This window comes from Mirounga leonina, unplaced genomic scaffold, assembly GCF_011800145.1.
Source record: "Mirounga leonina isolate KUSES-001 unplaced genomic scaffold, KU_Mleo_1.0 Mir_150, whole genome shotgun sequence".
Taxonomy (NCBI): domain Eukaryota; kingdom Metazoa; phylum Chordata; class Mammalia; order Carnivora; family Phocidae; genus Mirounga; species Mirounga leonina.
In genome coordinates, this window is record NW_023270374.1 from 890,849 (window position 1) to 917,853 (window position 27,005).

Sequence of the window (27,005 nt, forward strand, 5' to 3'; positions counted from 1 at the left end):
TTGGTTGAAAAAGGGAAAAAGAAAAATTAAAAAAAAAAACAGTTAAAAAAAATTAAGTTTGAAAGACTAAAGAATCACGACAAAAAAGCCATGGATTCTATGTGCAATATTCCCCTAGCGCTGGAGTTCTGCCGTTCTCATTGATCGTAAACTTGGCCTTGGCTGGCTGTTCTCGCTGATCTGGGGGAGCGGCCTGTTGCCGTGGTTCCCAAATGTCTTTGCTGGAGGCAGAATTGCCCCGCCCTTGCCGGTCTGCGCTAAGTAATCCGCTCGGGTTTGCTCTTGGGAGCTTTTGTTCCCTGCAAGCTTTCCGTACAGCTTTGGAGGCTGAGAGTGAAAATAGCGGCCTCCCAATCTCCGCCCCCGAGGAGCCGAGAACTCAGGACCCCACTCCTCAGTGCACCCCCAGAGAAAAGCAGTCAGTCACTCCCGTCTCCCCGGTCTCCAGGCGCACTCCGTTCTCACCCGGCCTGTGACCGTGTGTTTCTATCGCTGGCACCCGACCCCGTGTGGAGTCTCCAAACCCAGCAGATCCCTGCGGTGCACTCCCGCGCCACTCCTCCCGGGGGAGGAAGGTGAGTCTCCCCGGATCTGCCACTTATTGGGTCCCTGCTGGAGGAGCAGTGGCCTGACTGTGCCGTGGATCATGGTTTATGGCAACCCCGAACTGAGAGTCCGCGCCTGGGCTCCGTCTCTGCAGCCGGCTTCCCCGCTCTGATACCTGGGAGCTCTGCTGCACTCAGGCACCCCCGGTCTAGAAAGAGGGTCCTGAGACCACACTGTCCCACAAGGGTTCCACCCCCCGCTTAGCCACTGGAGCGACGTCCCTCAGCGGAGCCGACTTCTAAAAGTTCCGATTTTGTGCTCCGCGGCTCTATCACTTGCCAGAAGTGGCCAACGAAGGCCCCTCCCCTGCCGTCTATCCTCCCGAATATCACCTCAGATTCACTTCTCTGCACGTCCTACCTTCGAGGAAGTGGTCGCTTTTCTGTTCAGAGAGTTGTTGCTATTCTTTTCTTTGATCTCCTGTTGAGTTTGTAGCTGTTCAGAATGGTTTCATCCCTATCCAGCTGAATTCCTGAGACCGGACTAAATCCAGGTCTCCTACTCCTCTGCCATCTTGCTCTGCCCCTTGTTATTTGTCTTCTATATGCCTTATAGCTTGCTTATCTCTCATTTCCTGTATTACTATTTTCTTTTGTGTTTCACTGATTTTTTTGTAGGGACACATAGAAATATCTTTTTCAATTTCCTTTGTGTATATTCTTCAGCTACTTTCTTGGGGGTTTCCATGGGGATTATATCTAATATCCTAAAGTTATAACAATTTAACTTGAATTTACACCAGCTAAACTTCAACAAAACTCAGTTCCTTTAACATTTCCATCCTCACTCTTTCAGTTGTTGATTTCCCCAAATTGCATCTTTATACATTGTATTTCCAAAATGTAAAGTTATACATTTTTAATATATTAGTTTCTTATGTAAACAAAATGTGCAGTTACAAAGGTAAAATGATATTAGTTTTTAGATTAAGAATTTTTTTGTGTAGTAAACAAAAACTGGAATTATACACCATTGTACAATAATACGGGCTTTTATATTGCCCAGGTATACCTTTACACAGATCTTTGTTTCTTCATATGACTTTGAGTTACTGTTCAGTGTGTTTTCATTTTAATTTGCAGGATTTCTTTAATGTTTCTCGCAGGGCAGGTTTAAGACAGTTTTGCCAGATATAGGATCCTTGGTTGACCACATTTTTCTTTTAGCACTCTGAATATATCAGTTCACTACCTTCTGGTCTCCAAAGATTTGACAAGAAATCTGCTGGTAATCTTACTGAAGACTCTGTGATGAGTCACAGTTCTCTTCCTGCTTTCAAAATATTCTTGTTGACTTTTGAAAGTTTGACTATAATATCTAGGTGTGGGTCTCTTTGAGTTCATCCTATCAAAATTTGTTGAACTTCTTGGGTGTTTATATTTATGTCTTTCATCAGAGTTGTTAAGTTTTTGGCTATTAATTCTTCAAATATTCTCTCTGCCACTTTCTCTCTTCTCCTTCTGGGACTCCCACAGTTGCATATGCTGGTCTGCTTGCTGGTGCCCACAAGTCCTTTAGGCTCTGTTCACCTTTCTTCTTTTTCTCAGATTCAGTAAGTCCCATTCACTGATTCTTTCTTCTGCCTGCTCAAATCTGCCTTCGAATTCCTCTAGTAAATTTTTCGTTTCAAGTTTTGTATTTTTCAGCACTGGAATTTCTTTTTTGGTATTTTTTTAGGTTTTCTATTTCTTTATTGGTATTTCCACTTTGTTAAGACATTATTTTCTTGACCTTGCCCACATCTTTTTTTAGTTCTTTGAGCATCTTTAAGATAGTTGTCTTTGTCAAGTATATCTGCCAGCGGGTCTTCTTCAGGGACAATTAGTTTACTTTTTTTCCTTTGAATGATCCATACTTTTTTGTTTCTTTCTATGCCTTGTGATTTTTTTTTGTTGAAAACTGGACATTTGAATCTAATAACGTGGCAACTCCAGAAATCTGATTCTCTCCCTGCCCCAGAGTTTGCTGGGTTTTGTTTTTGTTTATTTATTTAGTTTTGATCTGTTGCCCAATCTGTCACCTGACTGTGCTTAAGATCAGACTGAGGTATAAACTTAAGGTATTCTCAGGTCTTTTCTGAGCCTTCCCTTCTCCCTAGGCATGTGCGGTGACTTTCTAATTTCCCCTGTATAAGCAGTTGCTTTTGAACGTCCTAGTTTTTAATGTGTGACTCCCAAAAATGGAAAAAGAGAAAGATGAAGGCAGGGAAAAGGTGTCGGCCCTTTAAAATTCCTAGAAGTTACTTCTGCCAGATGGGGGAGGACTTGCAGTAATGTGGGGGAGGTACAGCAATGATGGCCTACCTCTTTGCACTTCTGAGAACAGAAGCAGCAGTGATCAGAGCACAATCCCCAATATTTGGAGGACAAGGTTCTTTTTGCCCACTCTTGCTCCCACAAGGTGTGTGCAAGCTGTGCCAGGAGCACATCTTGTTTGCCATGTGGCTGGGAGTGGGGGATGGGTAGCTGCTACTGCGCTAAAAGCTGAAATTGACTAAAATTAACCATAGTTTACTGCTCAAGCCTTCCCCTGGAAGTTTCAAGCCTTCAATAGACTCCAGAGTTCCAAAATAGCTACATCGGAGGATTCTGCCAGTGCAATTGCTGTCTCTGTGGGGATATAAATTCCTGGTGCTTTCTAGTCGGCCATCTTCCCCGAATGTTTGTTAAGAGGTTTAAACTTGTATGAGGTATTGAATTTTATCAAATGCCTTTTCTGCATCTATTGATGATCTTGATATGTCTTTTTTTTATATATTATGTGATAAACCACATTCTACAATTTTAAGCCAACTTTGCATCTCTGAGATAGACCCTACTTGATCAAGTTATCAGTTTTGTTTTTTTTCTGCAAAAAGCTTTATGTTTCCATTTGGTCCATGGCTTGGGAGAGGGCTCCAGAGTAGTTAAAAAGCTGCCTAGTGGCTGTAGGGAGAGGCTCAGGCACAAGACCTGACACCAGGGGGATGCCAGAGGGGCCCCTCAAAGGCTGCTGGGCTTCAGACGCTCCTAGTCATGCTTGAGGGTAAGCCTTTTGAAGAAATACTTCCTCAGTCAGCCTGCAGAGGTTAGTCAGGTGGTTGCCCATCTTCTTGATGAGTTTTACCTCCTCATCTAGGAATTCGTTCTCCAGGAAGTCACAGACACGGGAGTCTGCACAGCCAGAACCCAGGGCATGCAGATACAAAAGAGCCTGGTTCAGATTCTTCTCCTGAACCAGGGTAGCTTCTGTGGCATCTAGGGTTTTACCCCATTCATCTTGGGATGTCTTCTGCACACCCTGGAAGAGGGTGGGGCAGCTTGCTGAGCTGGTTTTGAATCTTTAAGAGACACTCAGCACCCTAGCACTTCTCCTCAGCCAACTCATGGAAGAAGTGGCCCATGCCCTCCAGAGCCACATTGTCATGGCCGAAATAGAAGCCCAGGGAGAGGTAGATATAGGAGGCTTGCCTGTGCATGTTGACCAGGTAGTTGATGGCAGCCTCTACCTTGGTGGAATAATTCTGATGAATCTGGGAGCTCATGGTTGATTGGTAATAAGGAGCTAAGCTCAAAATAGGGTGTTGGCTGGTCCTGGAGGCAGAAGGTGGCCAAAAAATGGATCCAAAGGTTGCAACTGGAAACAAGGTTGGAGGGTGGTTGGAGGTTGGTAGAAGGGGCATCCCTGGGTCTGTTCTGTCCAAACACTGTTGAAGCAACAGACAGATCTGTGGGACTGTGGTGTGTACTGCCAAGCTATCAGTTTTTAAGTGCTATATTCAAGTTCCTAAAATTTGCATAGGATTTTGAATTTATGTTTGTGAGTGAACTTATCTTATAAGTCCTTTGGGTTTGGTATCAAAGTTTTACCACCTTCATGAAGCAAGCTCTTCTTACATGCTCTGGAGAGGTAATGTAATTGCAGAGATCTGTCATCTGATTCTGTCATCTGATCTGTCACCTGACTGCAAAACCATCTGGGCCTGGTGCTTTATATGTAGGAAGATTTTAACTTCTTATTCAATTTCTTTGATTGTTATGAGAAAAATTTGGCCATCAATCTTTGGTAAGCTTTTCATATTGAGTGTAACATACATAAAAAACGTCTAGTTCATGTTACAACTTGATGAATTTTTGTGGTAAACACATCCATGTAACATTCATCCAGATCAGTCCCACCATAGACACTCATGTGGGTGTTTTATCAAATGCTTGTCTACACCTATTGAAATGGTTCCATTTTCTCTTTTATCCTGTTAATGTGGTGAAATACTATAAGTGATTTTAAAATGATTGGTTAACTTTGCATTTCATAAACCCAATTTGGACATTCTATTACCCTTCAGATATATTGCTGAATTTTTTTTCCATTATCAAAATGTCCTTTTCAGGTTTGGGAATCAAGATTATGGTAGCTTCATAAAACAAGGTGCTGTATCTATGTATCAGTTTGCTTTCAACTGCAAGGAATTGATGATCATCAGTTTAGTAGTGTCTTAATAATGTGACATAATTATTTCTCATTAGAAGGAATAGGGAGGGAGATGGTTCCAGGGCTGATTCAGAGGGTCGTTATTGTTATCTAGGACTCAGGCTCTTTCCATCTTTCCTCTCTGCCACCCACATCCTGTTGACTTTTTGTCTTCAGCCTTGTTGCCTCATGGTTGCAAGATGGCTGTCAAAGCTCCAGGCTTTGTTTTCCCATACTATCTCCCCACATTATCACGTTCAAAGTCAAAGAGCAAGTGGAAAACCTGGGAGGTGAGATAGAGAGATAGATAGATAGATAGATGATAGATAGATAGATGATAGATAATCTTGGCCTCTCTTCTCTTTCCATCACAGAGGGAAAATGTCTTCCCTTAAAATCCAGAGAAAATTTCTCCTACTGTCTTAATGGCCAGAAGGACTAGGTCATATGTCCATACATGAACCAAGCACTACAAAAGGAATTGGGCTCCAAAGTCTGCTTGGAACAGTTATGATCCCTCCACCCTCTGTTGCCAACCCTCCCTGCTCCACGTTAGGGTTGGCCACTGTTGTCTAAACACCAGTGAGATTTGTTGGACATGAAAAGGAGAAATGTCTATTGACTGACATTATTTGCCACACTTGTATCCAGAAATTTAGTAGGTTGGTAACTGTCCATAGGGGAGAACTGGCCCATGTTTCAAGACCTGATTTGTGCCTGTGAACTGGGCTCCTAAAAATGACCTGAGTTCTCAGAAGTGAAGGCACATGATACTGTTTAGTGCTATTAGCAGTATAGAAGTTAAACCTGTCCTGTATAAAAAAACAAATAACAGAGGATTCTGTCCCTAAGCTGAAGCAAGCTGTCAAACAACATTTCTTTTTAGAATGTCCTACATGTCTTCATCATGGGTTTTGAATTGAGTTCACAGCTGGTGTTAAATCTTAAAAGGGTTAGCTCTATTTTTCACATATTTGTTAACAAGGCTTAGGCAGGAAGCTGGAGACCACAAGTAACTAGATGCCCATGAAGACCTATTAATGCAGAGAGTACAATTTTTTTTTAAAGATTTTATTTATTTATTTATTTGAGAGAGAGAGAATGAGAGAGAGAGAGCATGAGAGGGGGGAGAGTCAGAGGGAGAAGCAGACTCCCTGCCAAGCAGGGAGCCCGATGCCTTGGTCCCATGGCCCTGGCAGCACCACAGGAGGGCAGGTGGAAACACATAAGGCCTCTTGGGACCTGGCTGGGAGTTGGAATATCATCACTTCTGCCTTATTCTCTTGGCCACACTAGAGGCAAGGGGCAGGGAAATACCCCCCACCATTTTAGTGGGGGAACTTCAAGTTGTAGGTGAGGTCATGGTTGTACCTTCTTGCTACTGAGAGGGAGGTAGTATGATGGATTGGATAGTTCCAATGTCAGAAGTGCTAGTCAGCAGAAGAGAGGAATAGTCACCTGTTTATACACAAGTTGGGAAGGATGTTAACAAATATTGTTGAGCTGTAATGGAGTTCTAGGGGTTCTGTGTTCCAGTCACTCGTCTGTTGCTCCTCATCACTTCTATTTGGAGATGTTTGACACCAATGGCAGACACTAAGGGAGTAAGGGAATGGGTACACAGGGGAGGTAGTGCAGCTCAGTGGTTAAAGGTGCTGGCTTCAGGTCAGAGGGGCTTAGTTTTAGCATCTGGGCTTTGCAGCCTCTACTGGATGACTTCAGGAGTTTCAGTTTCTCCAAGGCTCAGTTTTCCCAGTTTGACCTGAGAGGGAGCTGGGTGTGGCATGTAGAAATGGTCCAGTTAATGATTTACAGCCACTGTTGCTTCCATGAGGTCCCTCCGGAGACCTCCAGGGCCTATGGTGGACATGAGCCCTGGATACAGCAATAACGATTCCGTAACCCAAACCAAGTCCATCTGCCCGATGTGCAACAGTGCCAATCACTGAGACATCAGGTTTGCAGCAAGGAAAGAGTTTATTTGAGAGGCAGCTAAGTGAGGAGACAGGAGGCAAGCTTTGAGTCTGCCTCCCTGAAGGGGGAGAGAGTCCATTTTTTTTATGATCATTGGCATTGAACTTACATTCATAAGATGGAACATACACATTGAGCAAACATGTATGTAACATACATCCCGTATTCACTTGGGGAGGAGACAACATCAGAATGAGGCAAAATTCAGCGCTTGATGTCAGCAGGTTATTTTAGGACGAGGAGAAGGGGCCATGGGCAAGCTCTGAGAGCCTGTATAAACTGGATAGGGTCTTGGGCTTGTTATCTCAGGTAAGGGTAAGGAATGCAGGTTCTTGCTTATTCCTAGGCTGGAATCATATCAGTTGACCTTGAGTCCAGGCTTCTGCAGACACAGCAAGTGAGCTTGTTAGTGGGGTCCAAAAAGAACAAGAGCTGATTAGGGAGACACAGTTGTCTGAAAAATAAGCTTTAATATTTCTGCTAGTGAACTTCATTAATCCTATGGGGCACAGTTTTGCTTCCACATCGGGCTCTGGCTGGGTCAGCCTCTGTTGTCCAGTGTTGCACAGGACCACCAGAATAATCTCCTGGTTCTGCTTCTCTCCTCTGACAATTCCAATCAAGAGCCCACGATGGACCTTATTGCTTATTATATCAGGTCCAGATTTTTTATTCAGTTTGACTTTGTGCATAAGCAATGTTGATAATGTCCAGAAGAGAATGTGCATGTAAAGAAATGAGGCCCTTTTGTTCTTCAAAAAATCAATACATCATACAGAATGCCTTAAGTAGATTGGTAACAATATAATGAAGTTGATAGTTTACATATGTACTTTGATTTATAATGTTGACCACATGTATTGCGATTGATTATGAAACAGAGCTGGCAAGGAGTGGGACAGAACTTTAGACTGGCTGCCACCCTTTTAGCACTTCCTACAGGTGAGGCTTTGCAGCACCCTACGGGTGCCTGAGCAGTTCCCTTAGCCCCTGTCCTTCCTAGGTCTTTGACTCTGCTGCACAAACATGGCTTCACACTTGTGCAGATCCTGGTTCTCATGTAAACAAGGCTGTGGGCCGGAAAGGTGGGGACTGTCCATTTTTATATTTGGTTACAAAATAGATGTTGATGGCTTCAAAATGCTAAGTGTCCAGCACCAAAGGCCAAGGGCATCAGCCTTCTCCATGTCTCAAGTCAGGTGGTGGTTACCTGGTTTTGCTCTCCTCTCCTTTCCCCTCCCCTCCTCTCCTTTAAAATAGCTTTATTGAGATACAATTTACACACCATACAATTCACTTATTTACAATTCAATTATTTTTTGGTATATTACATTATTTTAAAAAGTTACTAAAAATATATATAACATAAAATTTTCCATTTTGGGGCACCGGGGTGGCTCAGTCAGTTGAGTGTCTGCCTTCGGCTCGGGTAATGATCCCAGGGTCCTGGGATTGAGTTCCACGTGGGGCTCCCTGCTCAGTGGGAAGCCTGCTTCTCCCTCTCCTGCTGCTCTCTTCTTTCTCTGTCAAATAAATACATATTTTTTAAAAATTTGCCATTTTAACCATTTTAAGTGTACAATTCAGCATTAATCACATTCACAGTTCTACACCATTGCTACAATTCTTTCATCATCCCAAACAGAAACTCTGTAACCACTCAGCAGTGACTCTCCACTCTCCTCCCCCAGCCCCTGGCAACTTGTCCTCTGCTTTCTGTCTCTACAAACCTGCCTACTCCAGATCCATGGTATAAGTGGAGTCTATAAGATATTAGTCCCTTTGTGTCTGGTTTATTTCACTTAGCATAGTGTTTTTGAGGTACATACATGTTGTAGGATGGATCAGAACCTTGTTCCTTTTTGTGGCTTAATAATATTACATTGCATGTAAATACCACATTTTGTTCTATTGATGGGGTGTTTCCATTTTTCAGTTATTGTAAATAATGCTGCTATAAACATGAAGGTACAAATATCTGCTTGAATCCAGGTTTTCAGTTCTTTTCCACATACACTTACAAGTGGAATTCCTAGATTACATGGAATCCACATGCATTTACAAGTGGAATTCCTGGATTACGTATTTTTGATTTTTTGAGGAACTGCCAGACTGTTTTCCACAGCAGCTGCACCATCTTACATTCCCACCAGCAATGCACAAAGGTCTCAGTTTCCCCATGTTCTCACTGACACTTGTTATTTTCTGTTTCTTTAAATTAATTGTTTAATAATAGCCATCCCAATGGGTATGAAGTGATATCTCATTGTGGTTTTGATTTCCATTTCTCTAATGATTAGCATTGTTGAGCATCGTTTCATCTTTTCTGTTTATTGACTCTGTGTAATTTCTTCAGAACAATGTCTATTCAAGTCCTTTGTTCATTAAATTTTTTTTTTTCCCCTGGGGCGCCTGGGTGGCTCAGTAGGTTGAGCATCTAACTCTTGATCTTGGCTCAGGTCATAGATCTCAGAGTCCTGAGATCCAGCCCTGCCTCTGGCTCTGTGCTCAGCGCAGAGTCTGCTTGAGATTCTCTCTCTCTTCCTCTCCCTCTGCCCCTCCTCCACTCATGCTCTCTCCTGTGCTCTCTCTCTAAAATGAATAAGTAAAATCTTAAAAAAAAATTTTTCTTGTTGAGTTATAGGAGTTCTTTATATATTTTGGATATTAATCTCTTATCAGGCATATAATTTGCAAATATTTCTCCCATTCTGTGAGTTGTCCTTTTATTTTGTTGATTGGGCCTTTTGATGCACAAAAGCTTTTATTTTTTATTAAGTCCAACCTAGCTATTTGTTGTTCTTAGCGTTGCTTGTGTTTTTGATGTCATATCTAAGAAATTGTCATGAAATCCATGTGATGAAGATTTTTCCTTATGTTTTCTTCTAAGGATTTTATAGCTTTAAGCTTTGCATTTGGGTCCAGAATCCATTTTGAGTTAATTTCTGTAGATGTGTGAGGGTCCCACTTCATTCTGCATGTGGATACCACTGTTCACGTTTGACAGGAAGGAAGGAAGAAGATGTGGGGAATCATATGCTCTGGGGCTTAGTGAATCTTTGTGTAGTTTTTCTATTCAGTCAGGGCTTGGCTAGCACCTTGTTTGACTCCATTGTGTGGTCATATGTCCAAAACTATTCCAAGGTTTTGTCACCCACATGTTCTCTGTCTCTACTCAAGTTACCTCCCAGACTCCAGGGCTCATGGCTGTGGGAAGGGATAGAGTCCCAGCTACCAACATGCTTGTCCTTAAAAATGTATTGATGGTGAAACAGAGAGAACTAATCAGTGGCTTCCAGGGGTGGGGGCTGGGGTTGGGGCTGACCCCAAAATGGCTGCATGAGGGAGTTTTTTGGGTGATGGGACTATTCTAAGTCTTGACTGTTGAGGTGGTTCCATGACTGTGTACAGTTGCCCAAACTCATAGAATTGTAATCCAAAACAATGACTTTTACTGTGTTAGTATAAAACATGGACATTAAAGAGTGAACAATGTGCTCTTGAGAGGCAGCAGAGCAAGGGTGAGGACAGCCTCTGGAGGCAGACTGTCTGGGTTCAAGTCCAGGCTCCCGCACCTCCCAGCTTTGTGACTTTGGCAACCACGGAGTGTTTAGGTCTCCCTTTCTGTAAGAGGAGAGTGGTGGTCATTATTGCATGGAGCCGGAATGAGGATTGAATTTATGTGGCCATGCAGACCTCGTGGGACAGGTTGGTGTGCCATGTAAGGGGTCGCTATCATCACAGGCATCTTCAGGCCCCAGGGGGGTGTGTGTGTCCATGGTGGTGGGGGAAGAAGCTGATGGGGTGAAAGTTTCTGGTCCTTGTGAAGTACTCTGTTGTCACTTGGTTTTATTCGTTCACGTCACACTGTAGTACTACAGCCATGTTTGAGTGGGATGCTCTGTGTCGCCCGTGGCATCTCTCATGGCCTGGGCACGTGACCTGAGGAAGCAGCTGGGCAGGGCTGGGCTGTCCCTCCTGAGCCCCAGTGGTGGCAGGTGGCCTCGGATGACTTCAGCCCTGACCCCCAGCCCTTGGGGGCCTCAGCCCCATGGCCCCAGTTAGGTGGGACTGTTTCTGGATGTCAGTGCTGCTTTCTTTATAGTGTAACCTCTTTAGCTGGTCATTGGTCCCAAGGAAGAGAGAACGAGGCAAAGGAGGTGAGAGTGGTCACCTCAACTTGGAAAAACTTCCCTCTGCTTTCTGTTATTCCAGGGGCTTCTCTGTCCAAGGAAAGAAAATACAATGTGTTCTGGCCAGATAGGAGCTGTTCCTTATGGGTCTTCCTGGTTAAGGGGCAGGGAGCCAGACCCCCCCCCCCCACCACCTGTGGGTGTGACTGCGGTGTTCTTTCCAGTTGCCTCTTCTCAGATTGACCCCCCCCACCACATGGTTGGGCCCAGGCCTCTCTGGGTCCTTCCAGGCACGCTCGCCCCCATCCGCCTGTATTTTGGGATGCAGCTCCCCACCCTCTGTTGCATCTACCAACGCATTTCCATCTGCTTTCTGTCTCCCAGAAATTGATTGAAATCTTGTGCCTGCTTGCTGATGGTCTGCTTCCAATTCTTTTTGTGGTAACAGGTTTATTCCCTTTTAAATTTATTTTCTGGCTTGGAAGGGAGGAGAAACAAGCTTGTGTGGTAAGCCTGGGGCCAGAGTAGTCCCCTTTTAGAAGGCAAATATACATGGGAGTCAGGAAGCTGAGCAGTCATGACATCCTAGCATGAATGGTGCTGCTCAGAGTGTCCTTGAGAGTGCATTTTGGAGCGTGGAGAGCTAGAGAGGGCCAGCTGTGTCAGAACAGGAAGGCAGGAGCCAGTGTGAGGGCAGTGAGGAGAACACTGGGAACACTGGGAGGTGTGGGTGGTGCCCAGTGCAGGAGCAGCGGATGAGACCTCGGATTACCTTGTAAATGAGTCTTGGAACTTGCTTCATTCTCTGTGGGACCTTTGGGGGCAGCTCTGTGGTGGGGCTGTTGAGACGGTGTTCGGGGGTGTTCTAGGGGAACTTTTGGCCGGGTATCAAGGCATTTTCTTTTTCTCCTTGCCAGGCCCCCAGCTGATGCATAAATCGATTCTATGAGATGAAAAATAAAACGTTTAGAACTCTAACAAGCAAATGTCAGCCAGTAAAGTTTTCACCCAAGCCCTTTATTCAAGAAAGCAAAAGGTAACACAGCTCTCAAGCTAGATTCTCACAGTGAAGGGGGAGGCAGAGCAGGTGGAGGTCAAGGACCACCGATGACAAAAAGCTGTGAACTTGGAGTAGAATGAACTCGGCAGTGTGGTCTCCACACCCCATAAAGCCCTTCTTCTGGCACGAGGTCATCACTGATCTGTCCACACAGTCCTCTCCTCCTCCCTCCCTGCTCCATTGTTGGAAGAGAACCTATCTGGTCTCAGGGCTCCTGGTATCCACTCAAGGATACCAGGAGTGGAGTCTGGGTCATTGCCACCTTTCCTTCCACCCCCAGACTTAACACTCAATATTTCATATTTTTTGATACCTGTATGGGTCTGTTTTCCTGCTTCTTTACATGCTTGGTATTCTTGATTGGGTGTCGTAGGTTGCAAATTTTACCTTATTGAGTGCTAGATATTTTTGTATTTCTTTTTTTTTTTTTTAAAGATTTTATTTATTTATCTGACAGATAGAGAGACAGCAAGAGAGGGAACACAAGCAGGAGGAGTGGGAGAGGGAGAAGCAGGCTTCCCGTGGAGCAGGGAGCCCGATGCGGGGTTCGATCCCAGGACCCTGGGATCATGACCTGAGCCGAAGGCAGACGCTTAACGACTGAGCCACCCAGGCGCCCCTATTTTTGTATTTCTGTAAATGCTTTTGAGCTTTTCTCTGGATACAATTAAGTTATTCAGAAAGAGTTTGATGCATTTGGGTTTCACTTTCAAACATTGTTGGAGGGAACAAGAGTGCCTTTACTCTCGGGCTAGGGCTCCCTGTGAATGAGGCCAGGTTCTTCTGAGCACTCCGTCCAGTGCCCTGTGAATTATGAAGTTGCCAGGGTGGCTAGTGGGAGCACGCACCACTCCTGGCCCTGTGTGGGCACCTGCGACACCCTCTCCACCTGGCTTTGGGTAGTTTTCCCACACACATTTACTCAGCCTCTCTCAGGTGAGGACTGGGGACTCTGCAGATCTCCACTGGCCTCCGCACTGCTCTCTCCTCACTGAGCTTTGGTCCGCAGGCTCCCCTGCACTGCGGCTGCACCACGCTCCCCTGGCACCGAGCTTCTTTCCTATCTCAGCCACTGTGTCTTTGCTGCTTGATGCTCAAGTTTTAAAAATAGTTATTTCATATATCTCATCCTATTTTTCCCTTGTTTCACACATGTGTGCATGAACAACTTTTATTTTGGAACAATTTTAGATTATGGAAGAATTGCAAAGATAGTTCAGAGAGTATCTATGCCCCCCACTCAGTTATCTCTAATGTTAATATCTTAAGTTACCATGGTACATTGGTCCAAACTAAGACCATAATGTCCACTGATACATCACTATTAACAAAGAAACTCCAGAAACGGAATACCCAACTAAGCCACTTGCGATTCCTGCCTCCCAGAAACTGTGTGACATATTACATGTGTGATGTTTTAAGCCATCAATGTTGGGGCAAACTCGTTACACAGCACTCGATAACCTATACATACACTTAATGCATACCCTCCTCTAAGCCTTTGCACACACTGTTCCCTCCATCTATGCTTCCCGTTCCCTTCTATTTCCATGTGCCAATTCAACCGCCATTCAAGGCTCAGCTTCTCTACAAAATGCCCCTTGATTCCCTTTGATGGAAGAATTTTTCCTTTATCTGAACCGTATAGCCCTCTCTGCATACCTTTCAAAGACATCCCTCTTCCCCCTGTATCAGCTTTCATGTGTGATTTTGCCCTCCCTACTGCTCTGTGACGCCCGTGGGCAGGATCTGGGTCAGCAACTCGAGTGTTTGTGATTCTATGGCTGACTTGTCCCCTGCAGGGTGTCGTTTTATCCTCACTCACATCTGAATGTGCTTCCACACCTGGCCTCCATGGGCTCATCCAAGTCTGTACATAGTGTTGGTGCTATAGGTTGCCCGTGCCATGGGTGGGAGAGATGACATTCCACACCTGGAGTCTTTCAGGATATGGGATCAAAGAGCTTTGGGGGCAGAAGACTCTGGGAGAAACAGATCAAGTGCTTTCTCATTTGCTAGGAAAGTCTCTTGGAGTTGTTCTGATGAAGCCACAAATGTGTCTCCTGGAGCCAGCAAGCTGCCAGGGAGAGGAAATGAGCAGCTTTTCCACCCGAGGGTGTCCCTGCAGAAACAAAACCCCAATTCTTTGGTTTGTGGGGTCTTAGACCTTTTAAGAAACTTAGCAGAAAAGATGATCAGGGCCCCTTTGCTGTTAACAAGTTGTCCTTTACCCCATTTCAAGAACAGCTCTTGATCCCACATATTCTGTGCTGCCCATCAACACGGGGCCAAGGGTACTCTAGGAAAGCATGGGGAAGCCAGCCGGTGAGGTCATTTCGCAAATGCCCTGGTCCGACAGGGCTAGCAGCTGCTGCAGTTATGGGCATCTGCCCCAGAAGGAAGGACAGAACCTACTGGGACCAAAGGTGAGTGAGGACCACCACTTCACCGATGAATGGAGCAGTCTGGGGCCTTGCACAAGTCACTGCACTTTCCAAGATGGAAGACAGAACCACTGCAGAAGGAGACAGAGGTGACAGAGGTCAGGGCTGTCTTTCTCCTTCCTGATTTTGCACCCAGCCCCATGTCTCCACATCCTCCTCTGTCCTAACCACATGGCCTGTCCCCTTCCCAGAGGTGACCTCTGTCTGAAAAGACAACTTTCAACCTGCCTTCTCTCCAACTCCCCTTTTTGAGAAACAAAAATGAGATTATACTGTTCTGCAATTTGCCTTTTTCCACTTCACAACACACTGTCTAAATCTTTCCATGTTTGTATAAGGGTCAATCCTGTCTTTTTTTTTTAAGGGGGGAGGGAAGGGCAGAGGGAGACCAGAGAGAATCTCAAGCAGGCCGCATGCCTGGTGCAGAGCCCAACGTGGGGCTCGATCTCATGACCCTGAGATCGTGACCTGAGTCGAAATCGAGAGTCAGACGTTTAACCCTCTGAGCCACCCAAGCACCCACCCCATCCTTTTTTAAAAAACAGCTTTACTGAAATATAACTGTCATAAAATAAGATGTACATATTTGAGATATACGATCTCCTTTTTAAAAATAATCTCAACCATTTAAAAGTGTACGGGTAAGTACTTTGGCATTACTGACTGTATCTAGTCCATTTATTCTTATTTTATTAACTTATTCCTTCATTTTTATTATTTCCTTCCATTTTTTTTGAATTTATCCTTTGTTCTCAACTTCCTAAGTAGGATGCTTAGCTAATACTCCTCTAAACATTGAAGGCATAAGCTTTTTCATAAGTGTCACTTTGCCTGCATGCTGCAGGACTTGCTGTGCAGTATTTTTGTTATTATTCAATGCGAAGTGATTTGTTAGGTCCGTGGTGATGTCTTCTTGCACTGATTTATTACTTCCTTTTTCCACGAGTCATTTAGAAGATGTTTTAAAATTTTCAAACGTATGGTGTTGTTTTGGATATATATATTTTTTCAATTCATATAGCAATAAGGATGTACATTCTGAACATACAAAAATCTTCTACAAGCTAAAAAGAAATAGACTGGCAATCCAGTAGAGACAAGGACAGTGCGTTTGAGGTGATGACTCCTGGAAGAGGAAGCCAGTACACATGTGGACAGGTAGTTGACTTTGTGAGTCATCAGGTAATGCAAATAAACTCTCAAGAAACACATTCATCCCATTTGATTTGCAGAAATAAGCAGTTAATACAAAGTATTGATAGGGATGTAGGCAAATGGAAGTTCTTACACATGATTTGTTGAGGTTAGTACAAATGCTTAGAAGAGCAATTTGGCAATCTGAACTAACTCATTGACTTGTGTTATTTAAAAGTGTATTAATTTCCAAACATATGGAAATTTTCTAATTATTTTTTTTTAAAGATTTTATTTATTTATTTGACAGAGAGAGACACAGCGAGAGAGGGAACACAAGCAGGGGGAGTGGGAGAGGGAGAAGCAGGCTTCCTGCTAAGCAGAGAGTCAGATGGGGGGCTCTATCCCAGGACCCTGGGATCGTGACCTGAGCCAAAGGCAGACGCTTAACGACTGAGCCACTCAGGCTCCCCTTTCTATTTATTTTTAAATGATTTTTTTTTTAAATGATTTTTTTCTAGCTTACTTTCACAGTAGATGTACCCTGTTTGATTTCAGTCCTTTGAACTTTGTTGCCCCTGTATGGTTTGTTTTTATAAATGCTCTATGTGCAGTTGGAAACAATGCATACATCACAGTTATTGAGAGTCAGGTCAAGTTTGTTTATTGTGTAGTGTCTTCTAAGTCAATACTTTTTTGGGGGGGTGCTGCTTGTTCTACCAGTTATTGAGTGAGATAAGTTAAAATCTCTCTCTATGATTATGGATTTGTCTATTCTTCAGTACCATCAATTTTTACTTTGTGTGTCTTGAGGCCATGTTATTATGTGCTGCAAGTTTAGGACTGTTGTACTTTCCATTTGGTTGGCACCTTTGATCATTCTGGAATGTCTCTCATCTGCACTACTGCTTCCGGTCTGATATTAGTACTTCTGTACCAGCTTTCTTTCTGTTAGTATTTGCCTAATGAGTTTCTTCTATAATCTCAGTTTCAACTTTTCTGCAGTCTTCTATTTTAATGTGTCCGTTGTATTTTATTCTTGCATTAATTATTTGACTAGTTTCCATCACTAAATATTTGCTGATGACTGCCATGGCAAATACGTCCTTGGGAGACTGGAGAAAGCAGGCATGCAGCTCCCTTGCTTGATGTGTGGCTGACACACAGGCATGGGACTTCTGGCCAAGGCTTGCACAACTTTAAAAAAAAAATTTTTTTTTAAAGATTTTATTTGTTTGTTTTAGAGAGAGAGAGAGCATGCGTGTACCAGCGAGCTGGGAGTGGGGAAGAGGGGCAGAGGGGGAGGGAGAAGGAGGACTTTGCCCTGAGCAGGGCTCGATTTCACAACCCTGAGATCACGACCTGAGCTGAAACCAAGAGACACTTAACCGACTGAGCCACCCAGGTGCTCCTTGCACTACTTCTATGACACAGTGTGTTGCTGTCTCTAAGCACATCACCTCTTAATGGGGAAAGTATTATATACCTCAAAGTTTATGTAAGGGCTGCATTAAGTGAGAGCCTTTGTGAAAATCATTCAGCACAGTGGCTGACAATAGACTGTCAGGAAAGGATGACAGCTGTCCCTGTTGTCAGCCAGTGGGTTTCCAAGCGTGGTTCCTGACCAGTAGCATCAGCATCACCTGGGAACTGTTATAGATGCACATTCTTGGGTCTACCCCAGGCCTACCGAACTATAATCTCCGGGGGTGGGGCCTGGCAATTTGAGTTTAAAAAGCCCTCTGGGTGGTTCCGAGGCATGAGAATTTGAGACCCACTGTTACAAATAATAGAAGTATAATGTTACTGACTTTGATAATACTTTGCTATGTTGGCAGCTCTGGGGAGCAAATGGTTTGGTTAACCTAGAGCTGGGATTGGTCCAGTGATCCTGCAGATAGATGGAATGCTGGCAGAGCTGTGAAGGTCAAGGGTTTGTGCCTGACCACAAGCGCTGTGTGACGTGACCTGTGTCAGCATCATCATCACCATCATCATCATCATCTTCACCATACCTTTCAGTACATGCTGCTTTCAATCCCTCATTCTTTTCTTCTTGCATAGCAGCCTTAAAGGTCACTCTGCTGAAGCTGATTGGGTTTTTATTGAGGCTCCTTGTTTGTCTATTTATTTGTGTGTTTGTATCAAAATGACTGTCTGTAGTCACTTGCTTTTATCCTGAAGAACTTCCTTTTGTATTTCTTGCAAGTGACTTTGCTAGCAACATATGTTTTTGCTTATCTGGAAATGTCTTTATTTCACCTGCAGTTTTGAAAGATAATTTTGCTGGATATAATAGTCTTAGTGGGTCATTTTTTTCCCCTTTCTTTCAGCACCTTGAATATATTGTTCCAGTGCTTCCGGCCTCCACTCTTTCCAATGTGAAGTCTGCCTTCAATCTTACTGAGATGCCCTTGTATATGATGAGTCATTTTTCTCTCACTGCTTTAAAGTTTTTCTTTCAGCATGTTTAATATGATGTGTTTTGGTGTGACTCTCTTTGTATTTATCCTATGGAGTTATTGAGCTTCTTGAGATTAATGTTTTTCATCAGAGAAGTTTTTAGCCGTTGTTTCTTTGGATATTTTTTCTTCTCCTTCATCTCTTCCCTTTCCTTCAGGTACACCTGTTAAACACATGTTGGTGTGCTTGATGGTGTTCCACATTTCTTGAAGGCTCTCTTCATTTTTTTCCTTTTCTGATCTTTGGGTTGCATAATTCCTATCATTTTGTAAGTTCACTCATTCTTTCTTCTGACAGTTCCCATCTACACTTGAGCCCCTGGAGTAATTTCTCATTTTGGTTTGTGTATTTTTCCTACTCTAGAATTACTATTTGGTTCTTTTTTAAAAATCTCTGTCTATTCATATTCTCTATTTAATGAGCACTGTCACCATATCTTCCTTCATTTTTAAAGCATGATTTTCTTCAGTTCTTTTTTTTTTAAGATTTATTTATTTGACAGAGAGAGACACAGAGAGAGGGGGAACACAAGCAGGGGGAGTGGGAGAGGGAGAAGCAGGCTTCCTGCGGAGCAGGGAGCCCGATGTGGGGCTCGATCCCAGGACCCTGGGATCATGACCTGAGCCGAAGGCAGACGCTTAACCGACTGGACCACCCAGGCGCCCCTCTTCAGTTCTTTAAACACATTTATAATAGCTGCTTGGAAGTATTTGTCTGTTATATTTGGTATCTGGGCTCTGTCTTAGCCAGTTCCTGTTTCTTAATTTTGCCCCCATGTAGGGACCACACTTTCCTTTTCTTTGCACATTATATTTTTGTTGTTGTTGAAAACTGGGCATTAGGTAAATGTAGCAACCTTCAACACTGATACCCCTCTACCTCTCTGGAGTTTGTTTTGTTATTGTTGTTTGTTTGTTTAGTAATTCAGCTAGACTCTTTCAGTCTATCTGGAAGTCTATTTCTCCTTCAGTGTGAAGCCTTTGGTGCTGTTTCTCACAGGGCTCAGCTTTGGGCACGTGCAAATCACCCTCGGATGACAGTGGTTGAGCAGATTCTCTTTGGTGATCTCTTTCCAAGCTCTGTCTGGTAACCTAGCTGGCCTACGGTTTAGCTTATTGATTTCAGAGTGCTACCAAATTGCTCTTAATTACTTGCACCCAAAATCTCCATTGTTTTCTAGAGCACCTTTAGACTTGGTGCTTGTTTCACATTCAGTCACTTCCTTTGGGAATTGATGTGAAGCTTTCTGTCCTTGTGGCTCCTCTCTCCTTCTGGGCATAGTCTCTGAGTCACTATTCTGGAGGTTGGGTGAGAACCTTAGTGTCTGGTCTTGGCTTACCTCTCCCAGCAGGAAACCTCTATCCTATGAGTTAGCTGCAGGGAGGGTGGTCAGGTCCCAGTATTCTAACCCTCCCGCTCTGAAGTTAGGATCTTTACCTTATGAATGGAGGATAAGTGGAGGAAGGGAGCTCTTGAACTCTCAGCCACACTCACCAGGAATTTAGCCTCCGCAACTCAGAGTTGGATGGGGTGAGATAGGCTGGTTTTCTGCCCCTCCCAGTGATACCATATTCTTTGATATGCTATCATATCCATTGATTGGAAATGAAGTGATAGGGAACCCCATCTCCATGGCCACACCCTCTGGAGTGGAGCTTCCATCAAGCTGAGGCAGGGTGGGGGAGGGAGAGAGTTGGTTGTAGCTTCAGTTCCACAGGTTATGGCAATTCTCACTGAGATTTAGTAAATTTTCTTGAGCAAATATTCCGTCAGTTGCTCTATGCCCTTAGGGGAAATTTCCAGAGACTTCAAAATGGTTATTATTTAAAAAAATTAAAACTTGGTACTGTTTTCATCAATTATGGTTGTTTCACTGGGAAACAGTTCTGCAGGGCTCCTCGCACTACTATTCCAGAGGAATGTTTTTCCTTATCTTTTTACTTAATGTATCAATTTCCACTTTTAGTGCTTTCTTATTTTGAATTTCTGTTTCTTTCAGGTGTGAACTCTGTGTAATTTTGCTAGTTCTGCCTTCCAGCCGGCTAATTTTCCTTCAGTGAAGTCTATTCTGCTATTTAACCTGTCCATTGAGTATTAAATTTCAATATTATTAGTTTCATTTTCAGAAATTCCATTCAATACTTTAATAAAACTATATGGTCAAGTTTGATCATCTGCTATTCCTTCATTTTTTATTTTTGTAAGCATATTAAGCATATTTATATTTTTGAATTTGATAATTCTTACCTCTTCAGTGTGTGCAGTGCAATTCTCTCTCCTCACTTTATTGTTATTAATTTTATTTTATTTTTATTTAATTTTTTATTATGTTATGTTAGTCACCATACAGTATATCATTAGGGTTTTTTTTTAATTATGTTATGTTAGTCACCATAGAGTACATCATTAGTTTTTGATGTAGTGTTCCATGATCCATTATTTGCATATAATACCCAGTGCTCATTACAACATGGGCCCTCCTTAATATTATTATTTTTAAACCTGAAGTATAGTTGACATACAATGTAAGTTAGTTTCAGGTGTACAACAAAGTGATTCCAAACTTATATACATTATGAAATGTTCACCACAAGAGTAGTTACCATCTGTCACCTTACAAAGTTATTGCAATATTATTGACTATATTCCCTATGCTGTACTTTACATCACTGTGATTTATTTATTTTATAACTGGAAGCTGGAATCTCTTAATTCCCATCACCTATTTTGCCCATCCTTCCACCACTGTCCTCTCTGGCAACCACCATTTAGTCTCTGGATTTACAAGTCTTTTATTATTTTGTTTTGTTTATTGTTTTGTTGTTAAGATTCCACATATAAGTGAAATCATATGGTATTTGTCTTTCTTAGGCTGACTTATTTCAGTTAGCAAAATACCCTCGAGGTTCATCCATGGTGTTGCAAATGGCTGAGTTAAGTGTGTGCGTGTGTGCACGTGTGGGTATACACATCTTCTTTATTCATCTACTGATGGAAACTTAGGTTGCTTTCATATCTTGGCTGTTGTAAATAATGCTGCAATGAGCATAGAGGTGAATATATCCTTTTAAATTAGTGTTTTTGTTTTCTTCAGGGAAATACCCAAAGGTGGAATTGCTGGGTTATGTGGTATTTCCATTTTGAATTTTTTGAGGAAACTTGGTACTGTTTTCCACAGTGACCACAACAATTTACATTCCCATTAAGAGGGCATGAGGGTTCCTTTTTCTGCACATCCTTGTCAACACTTGTTATTTCTTACCTTTTTTGACACTAGCCACTCTGACAGGTGTGAAGTGGTAGCTTATTATGAGTTTGATTTGCAGTTCTCTGGTGTTTAGTGATGTTGAGGATATTTTCATGTGTCTGTTTGCCATCTGTATGTTTTCTTTGGAAAAAAGTCTATTTAGGTCTTCTGCCCATGTTAAAATTGGATTATAATAATAATAATATTATTTTTTGGTGTTGAGTTGTGTAAGTTCTTTATATATTTTGGATATTAACCCCTTACTGAATATATCATTTGCAAATATATTTCTCCTATTCTGTAGGTTGCCTTTTCATTTTTTTTTTTTGATGATTTCCTTTACTGTGCAAAAGCTTTTTAGTTTGATGTAGTTCCAATTGTTTATTTTTGCTTTTGTTGCTTTTGCCTGAGGAAACAGATCCAAAAAATATTGCTAAGACTGATATCCAAGAGTTTATTGCCTGTTTTCTTTTAGGTGTCTTATGGTTTCAGGTCTTATATTTAGGTCTCTAATCCATTTTGAGTTTATTTTTGTATTCAGTGTAAGAAAACAATCCAGTTTCATTCTATTGCATGCAGCTGTCCAGTTCTCTTAACCATATATTGAAGACACTGCATCTTATCCATTGTATATTCTTGCCTCTTTTGTCATAGATTAATTGACCATATATGAATGGTTTTATTTCTGGGCTGTCTGTTCTTTTCCATTGATCTATGTGTCTATTTTGTGCCAGTATAATACTGTTTTGATATTTTGCAGTACAGTTTGAAATCTGGGATTGTGATACCTCCAGCTTTGTTTTTTTTTTTTTCAAGATTGCTTTGGCTATTTGAGGTCATTTGTACAATTATACAAATTTTAGGATTTTTTGTTCTAGTTCTGTGAAAAATGTTGGTATTTTGATAGGGATTGCATTGAATCTGTAGATTGCTTTGGGTAGTATAGACATTTTAACAATATTAATTCTTCCAGTCTATGGCATATCTTCCCATGTCTTTGTGTTGTCTTCAATTTCTTTCATCAATGTCTTACAGTTTTCAGAGGACAAATCTTTCACCTTTGTAAAATTTATTGCTATGTGTTTTTTTCTTCTTGATGCAATTGTGAGATTGTTTTCTTAAATTCTTTTTTTCTGATAATTCATTGTTAATGTATAGAAATGTAATAGATTTCTGTATATTAATTTTGTATCCTGCAACTTTACTGAATTTATTAATTACTTCTAATAGGTTTTTTTGTGTGGAGTCTTTAGGGTTTTCTATATGTAGTATCATGTCATCTGCAAATAGAGACAGTTTTAATTTTCCTTATCAATTTGTATACCTTTTATTTCTTTTTCTTATCTGATTACTGTGGCCAGAACTTCTAGTACTATGTTAAATAAAAGTGGCAAAAGTGGGCATCCTTGCCTTGTTCCTGATCTTAGAGGAAATGCTTTCACCTTTTCACCACTGAGTATGATGTTAGCTGTGGAGTTGTCATATATGGCCCTTATTATGTTGAGGTATATTCCCTTTATACCCACTTTCTTGAGAGTTTTTATCATTAATGAATGTTGAATTTTGTTACATGTTTTTTCTACATCTATTGAGAGGATCATATGGTTTTTATCTTTCATTTTGTTAATGTACTATATCATGTTGATTGATTTGTCCAGAATAAATCCTACTTGATGTGGTTCATGATCCTTTTTTAAAAAAGATTTTATTTTATTATTTATTTAAGACAGAGAGAGAGCATGAGTGAAGGGAGGGGCAGAGGGAGAAGCAGACTCCCCACTGAGCAGGGAGCCTGATGTGGGGTTTGATCCCAGGACCCTGAGATCATGACCCAAGCCAAAGGCAAATGCCCAGCTGACTGAGCCACCCAGGTGCCCTGGTGCATGATCCTTTTAATATATGAATTCATTTTGCTAAGATTTTGTTGAGAATCTTTACATGTATGTTACTAGGGGATATTGGCCTATAATTTTTTTTTTTTTTTGGTAGTGTCTTTTTCTGGTTTTAGTGTCAGGGTAATGCTGGCCTCATAAAATGAGTTTGGAAGTGTTCCTTCCTTTTCAATTCTTTTGGAATAGTTTTACAAGAATAGGTATTAATTCTTTAAATGTTTGGTAGATTTCACCTGTGAAGCCATCTGGTCCTGGACTTTGTTTGTTGGGAGTTTTTTGATCACTGATTTAATTTCATTACTAGTAATCAGTCTGTTCAGATTTTCTATTTCTTCCTAATTTGGTTTTGGAAGGTTTATGTTTCTAGGAATTTATCTATTTTTCTAAGTTGTCCAATTTTTTAATGTATAATTTTTCTTAATAGTCTCTTACAATTGTTTGTATTTCTGTGGTGTCAGTTGTATCTTCTCTTTCATTTCTGATTTTATTTATTTGAGTCATCTTTTTTTTTTCTTTGTTCAATCTGGATAAAAGTTTATCAATTGTGTTTATCTTTTTAAAGAACCACTTCTTAGTTTCATTGATCGTCTCTATCATTTTTTTCTTCCTCTTTGTTTCATTTATTTCCACACTGGCCTTTATTATTTTCTTCCTTCTACCAACTTTGAGTTTTGTTTGTTCTTTTTTTCCTAGTTCCTTTAGGCATAAGGTTAGATTGTTTATTTTGGATTTTTTTGTTTTGTTTTGTTTTTCTTGATGTAGGCCTGTATCATTATAAAGTTCCCTCTTAGAACTGCTTTTGCTGAATCCTCATATTTTGAGATGTTGTGCTTCATTTTCATTAGTGTCCAGGTATTTTTTCGTTTCCTCTTTGATTTCTTCATTTACCTATTGGTTGTTTAGTATCCTGTTGTTTAGCCTCCCAATGTTTCTGTTTTTTTCCAGATTTTTTCTGCTTGTAATTGATTTCTAGATTCATACCATCATAGCCAGAAAAGATCATGCTTGGTATGATTTCAATCTTTTTGAATTTATTGAGACTTATTTTGTGGCCTAACATGTGATCTGTCCTAGAGACTATTTCATGTGCATTTGAAAAGCATGTGTATTCTGCTGTTTTTGGATGGACTGTTCTGTATGTATTTGTTAAGTCCATCTGGTCTAATGTGCCATTCAAAGCCACTGTTTTTTTTTTTTTCCCTGTAGAGATGATTTATCCATTGATGGTGGTGGAGCATTAAATTCCCCTACTATTATTGTATTACTGTCAATTTCTCCCTTTATGTCTATTAATATTTGTTTCATTTATTTAGGTGCTCCTATGTTGGGTGCATAGATAGTTATAATTTTTATAGTCTCTTGTTGGATTGATCCCTTTATCATTATGTAATGCCCTTCATTGTCTCATTACAGTCTTTTTTTAAAGTCTATTTTGTCTGATATAAGTATCGCTACCTTTTTCTACATTTACATATACATAGAGTATTTTTTCTATCCCTTCACTTTCAGTCTGTGTGTGTCTGAGATGAATCTCTGGTAGTCAGCATATATATGGCTCTTGTGTTTTTTATCCATTCAGTTACCCTATGTCTTTTGAGTGGAGCATTCAGGTCATTTATATTTAAAATAATTATTGATAGGTATGTACTTATTCCCAATTCGTTATTTGTTTTCTGGTTATTTTTGTAGTTTTTTTAAATTTAAATTCAATTAGCTAACATATAGTACATCATTAGTTTTTGATGTAGTGTTCAATAATTCATTAGTTGCGTATAAGACCCAGTACTCATCAAATCACGTGCCCTCCTTAATGCCCATCACCCAGTTATCCCATCCCCCCACACACCTTCCTTCCTGCAACCCTCAGATTGTTTCCTGGAGTCAAGAGTCTCTCATGGTTTGTCTCCCTCTCTGATTTCTAGTAGTTTCTTTCTGTTCCTTTTTTTTTCTCTTGCTCTCTTCTCTTGTGATTTGATTATCTCCTTTAGTGTTGTGCTCATATTCCTTTCTCTCTTTTTTTTGTGTATTTATTATAAGTTTTGGTTTGTGGTTACCATGAATTTCATATATAACACGTTATGTAAATAGTAGTCCTTCTAATTTGAGGGTTGGAACACATTTTAAAAGTACTACATTTTTACTTCCCTTACCCATGTTTTATGTATTTGATGTTATATTTTACATCTTTTTATTTTGTGTATCCTTAACTAATTTCTATAAATACAGTTTATTTTACTATTTTTATTTTTTAACTTTCCTACTGGCTTTATGTGACTTTTACTATGTGTTTGCCTTTTTTTTTTTTTTTTTTAGTGATAGATATCTTTTTTGTGTGTGTGTGTGTGTGGTTTTTTAAAATTTTTTTCTTGTTATATTAATCACCATACATTACATCATTAGTTTTAGATGTAGTGTTCCATGATTCCTTGTTTGTGTGTAACACCCAGTGCTCCATGCAGAACGTGCCCTCCTTAATACCCATCACCAGGCTAACCCATCCTCCCACTCCCCTCCCCTCTAGAACCCTCAGTTTGTTTTTCAGAGTCCATCGTCTCTCATGGTTCGTCCCCCCTCCGGTTCCACCCCTTCATTCTTCCCCTCCTGCTATCTTCTTCTTCTTTTTTTCTTAACATATATTGCATTATTTGTTTCAGAGGTACAGATCTGAGATTCAACAGTCTTGCACAATACACAGCGCTTACCAGAGCATATACCCTCCACAGTATCTATCACCCAGTCACCCCATCCCTCCACCCACCCCCAATCCAGCAACCCTCAGTTTGTTTCCTGAGATTAAGAATTCCTCATATCAGTGAGGTCATATGATACATGTCTTTCTCTGTTTCACTTATTTCACTCAGCATAATACCCTCCAGATTCATCCACGTCATTGCAAATGGCAAGACCTCATTCCTTTTGAAGGCTGCATAATATTCCATTGTATATATATACCACATCTTCTTTATCCATCATCTTTTGATGGACATCTTGGCTTTTTCCACAGTTTGGCTATTGTGGACATTGCTGCTATAAACATCGGGGTACATGTACCCCTTTGGATCCCTACATTTGTATCTTTGGGGTAAATACCCAGTAGTGCAATTGCTGGATCATATGGTAGCTCTATTTTCAACTTTTTGAGGAACCTCCATACAGTTTTCCAGAGTGGCTGCACCAGCTTGCATTCCCACCAACAGTGTAGGAGGGCTCCCCTTTCTCCGCATCCCCGCCAACATCTGTCATTTCCTGACTTGTTAATTTTAGCCATTCTGACTAGTGTGAGGTGGTATCTCATTGAGGTTTTGATTTGGATTTCCCCGATGCCGAGTGATGTTGAGCACTTTTTCATGTGTCTGTTGGCCATTTGGATGTCTTCTTTGGAAAAATGTCTGTTCATGTCTTCTGCCCATTTTTTTTAAATTATTATTTTATTATGATGATTACTTTAATTGTGTTGTGCAAAGCTCTATAGGACAAATCCCCTGGAAATGACCAATGACCTCATGGGGAGGGAGCAGCCCCTGCTGGATCTGGAGCAGCCCTATGCCCCTCATTTCTTACTTCCCTCCTTGGAACTGTGAGGCAAAGTGAAGAGATCTTGAC

General features: G+C 41.3%; 1 long non-coding RNA gene and 1 pseudogene across 3 annotated transcripts in view; one reads left to right on the forward strand and one right to left on the reverse strand.

The window, feature by feature from the left end:
- Positions 1-27,005, forward strand: part of LOC118011171 — a 100,562-nt gene that overhangs the window by 8,138 nt on the left and 65,419 nt on the right. The gene's annotated exons all lie outside the window — the stretch shown is intronic.
- LOC118011170 lies at positions 3,462-4,129 on the reverse strand (annotated as a pseudogene).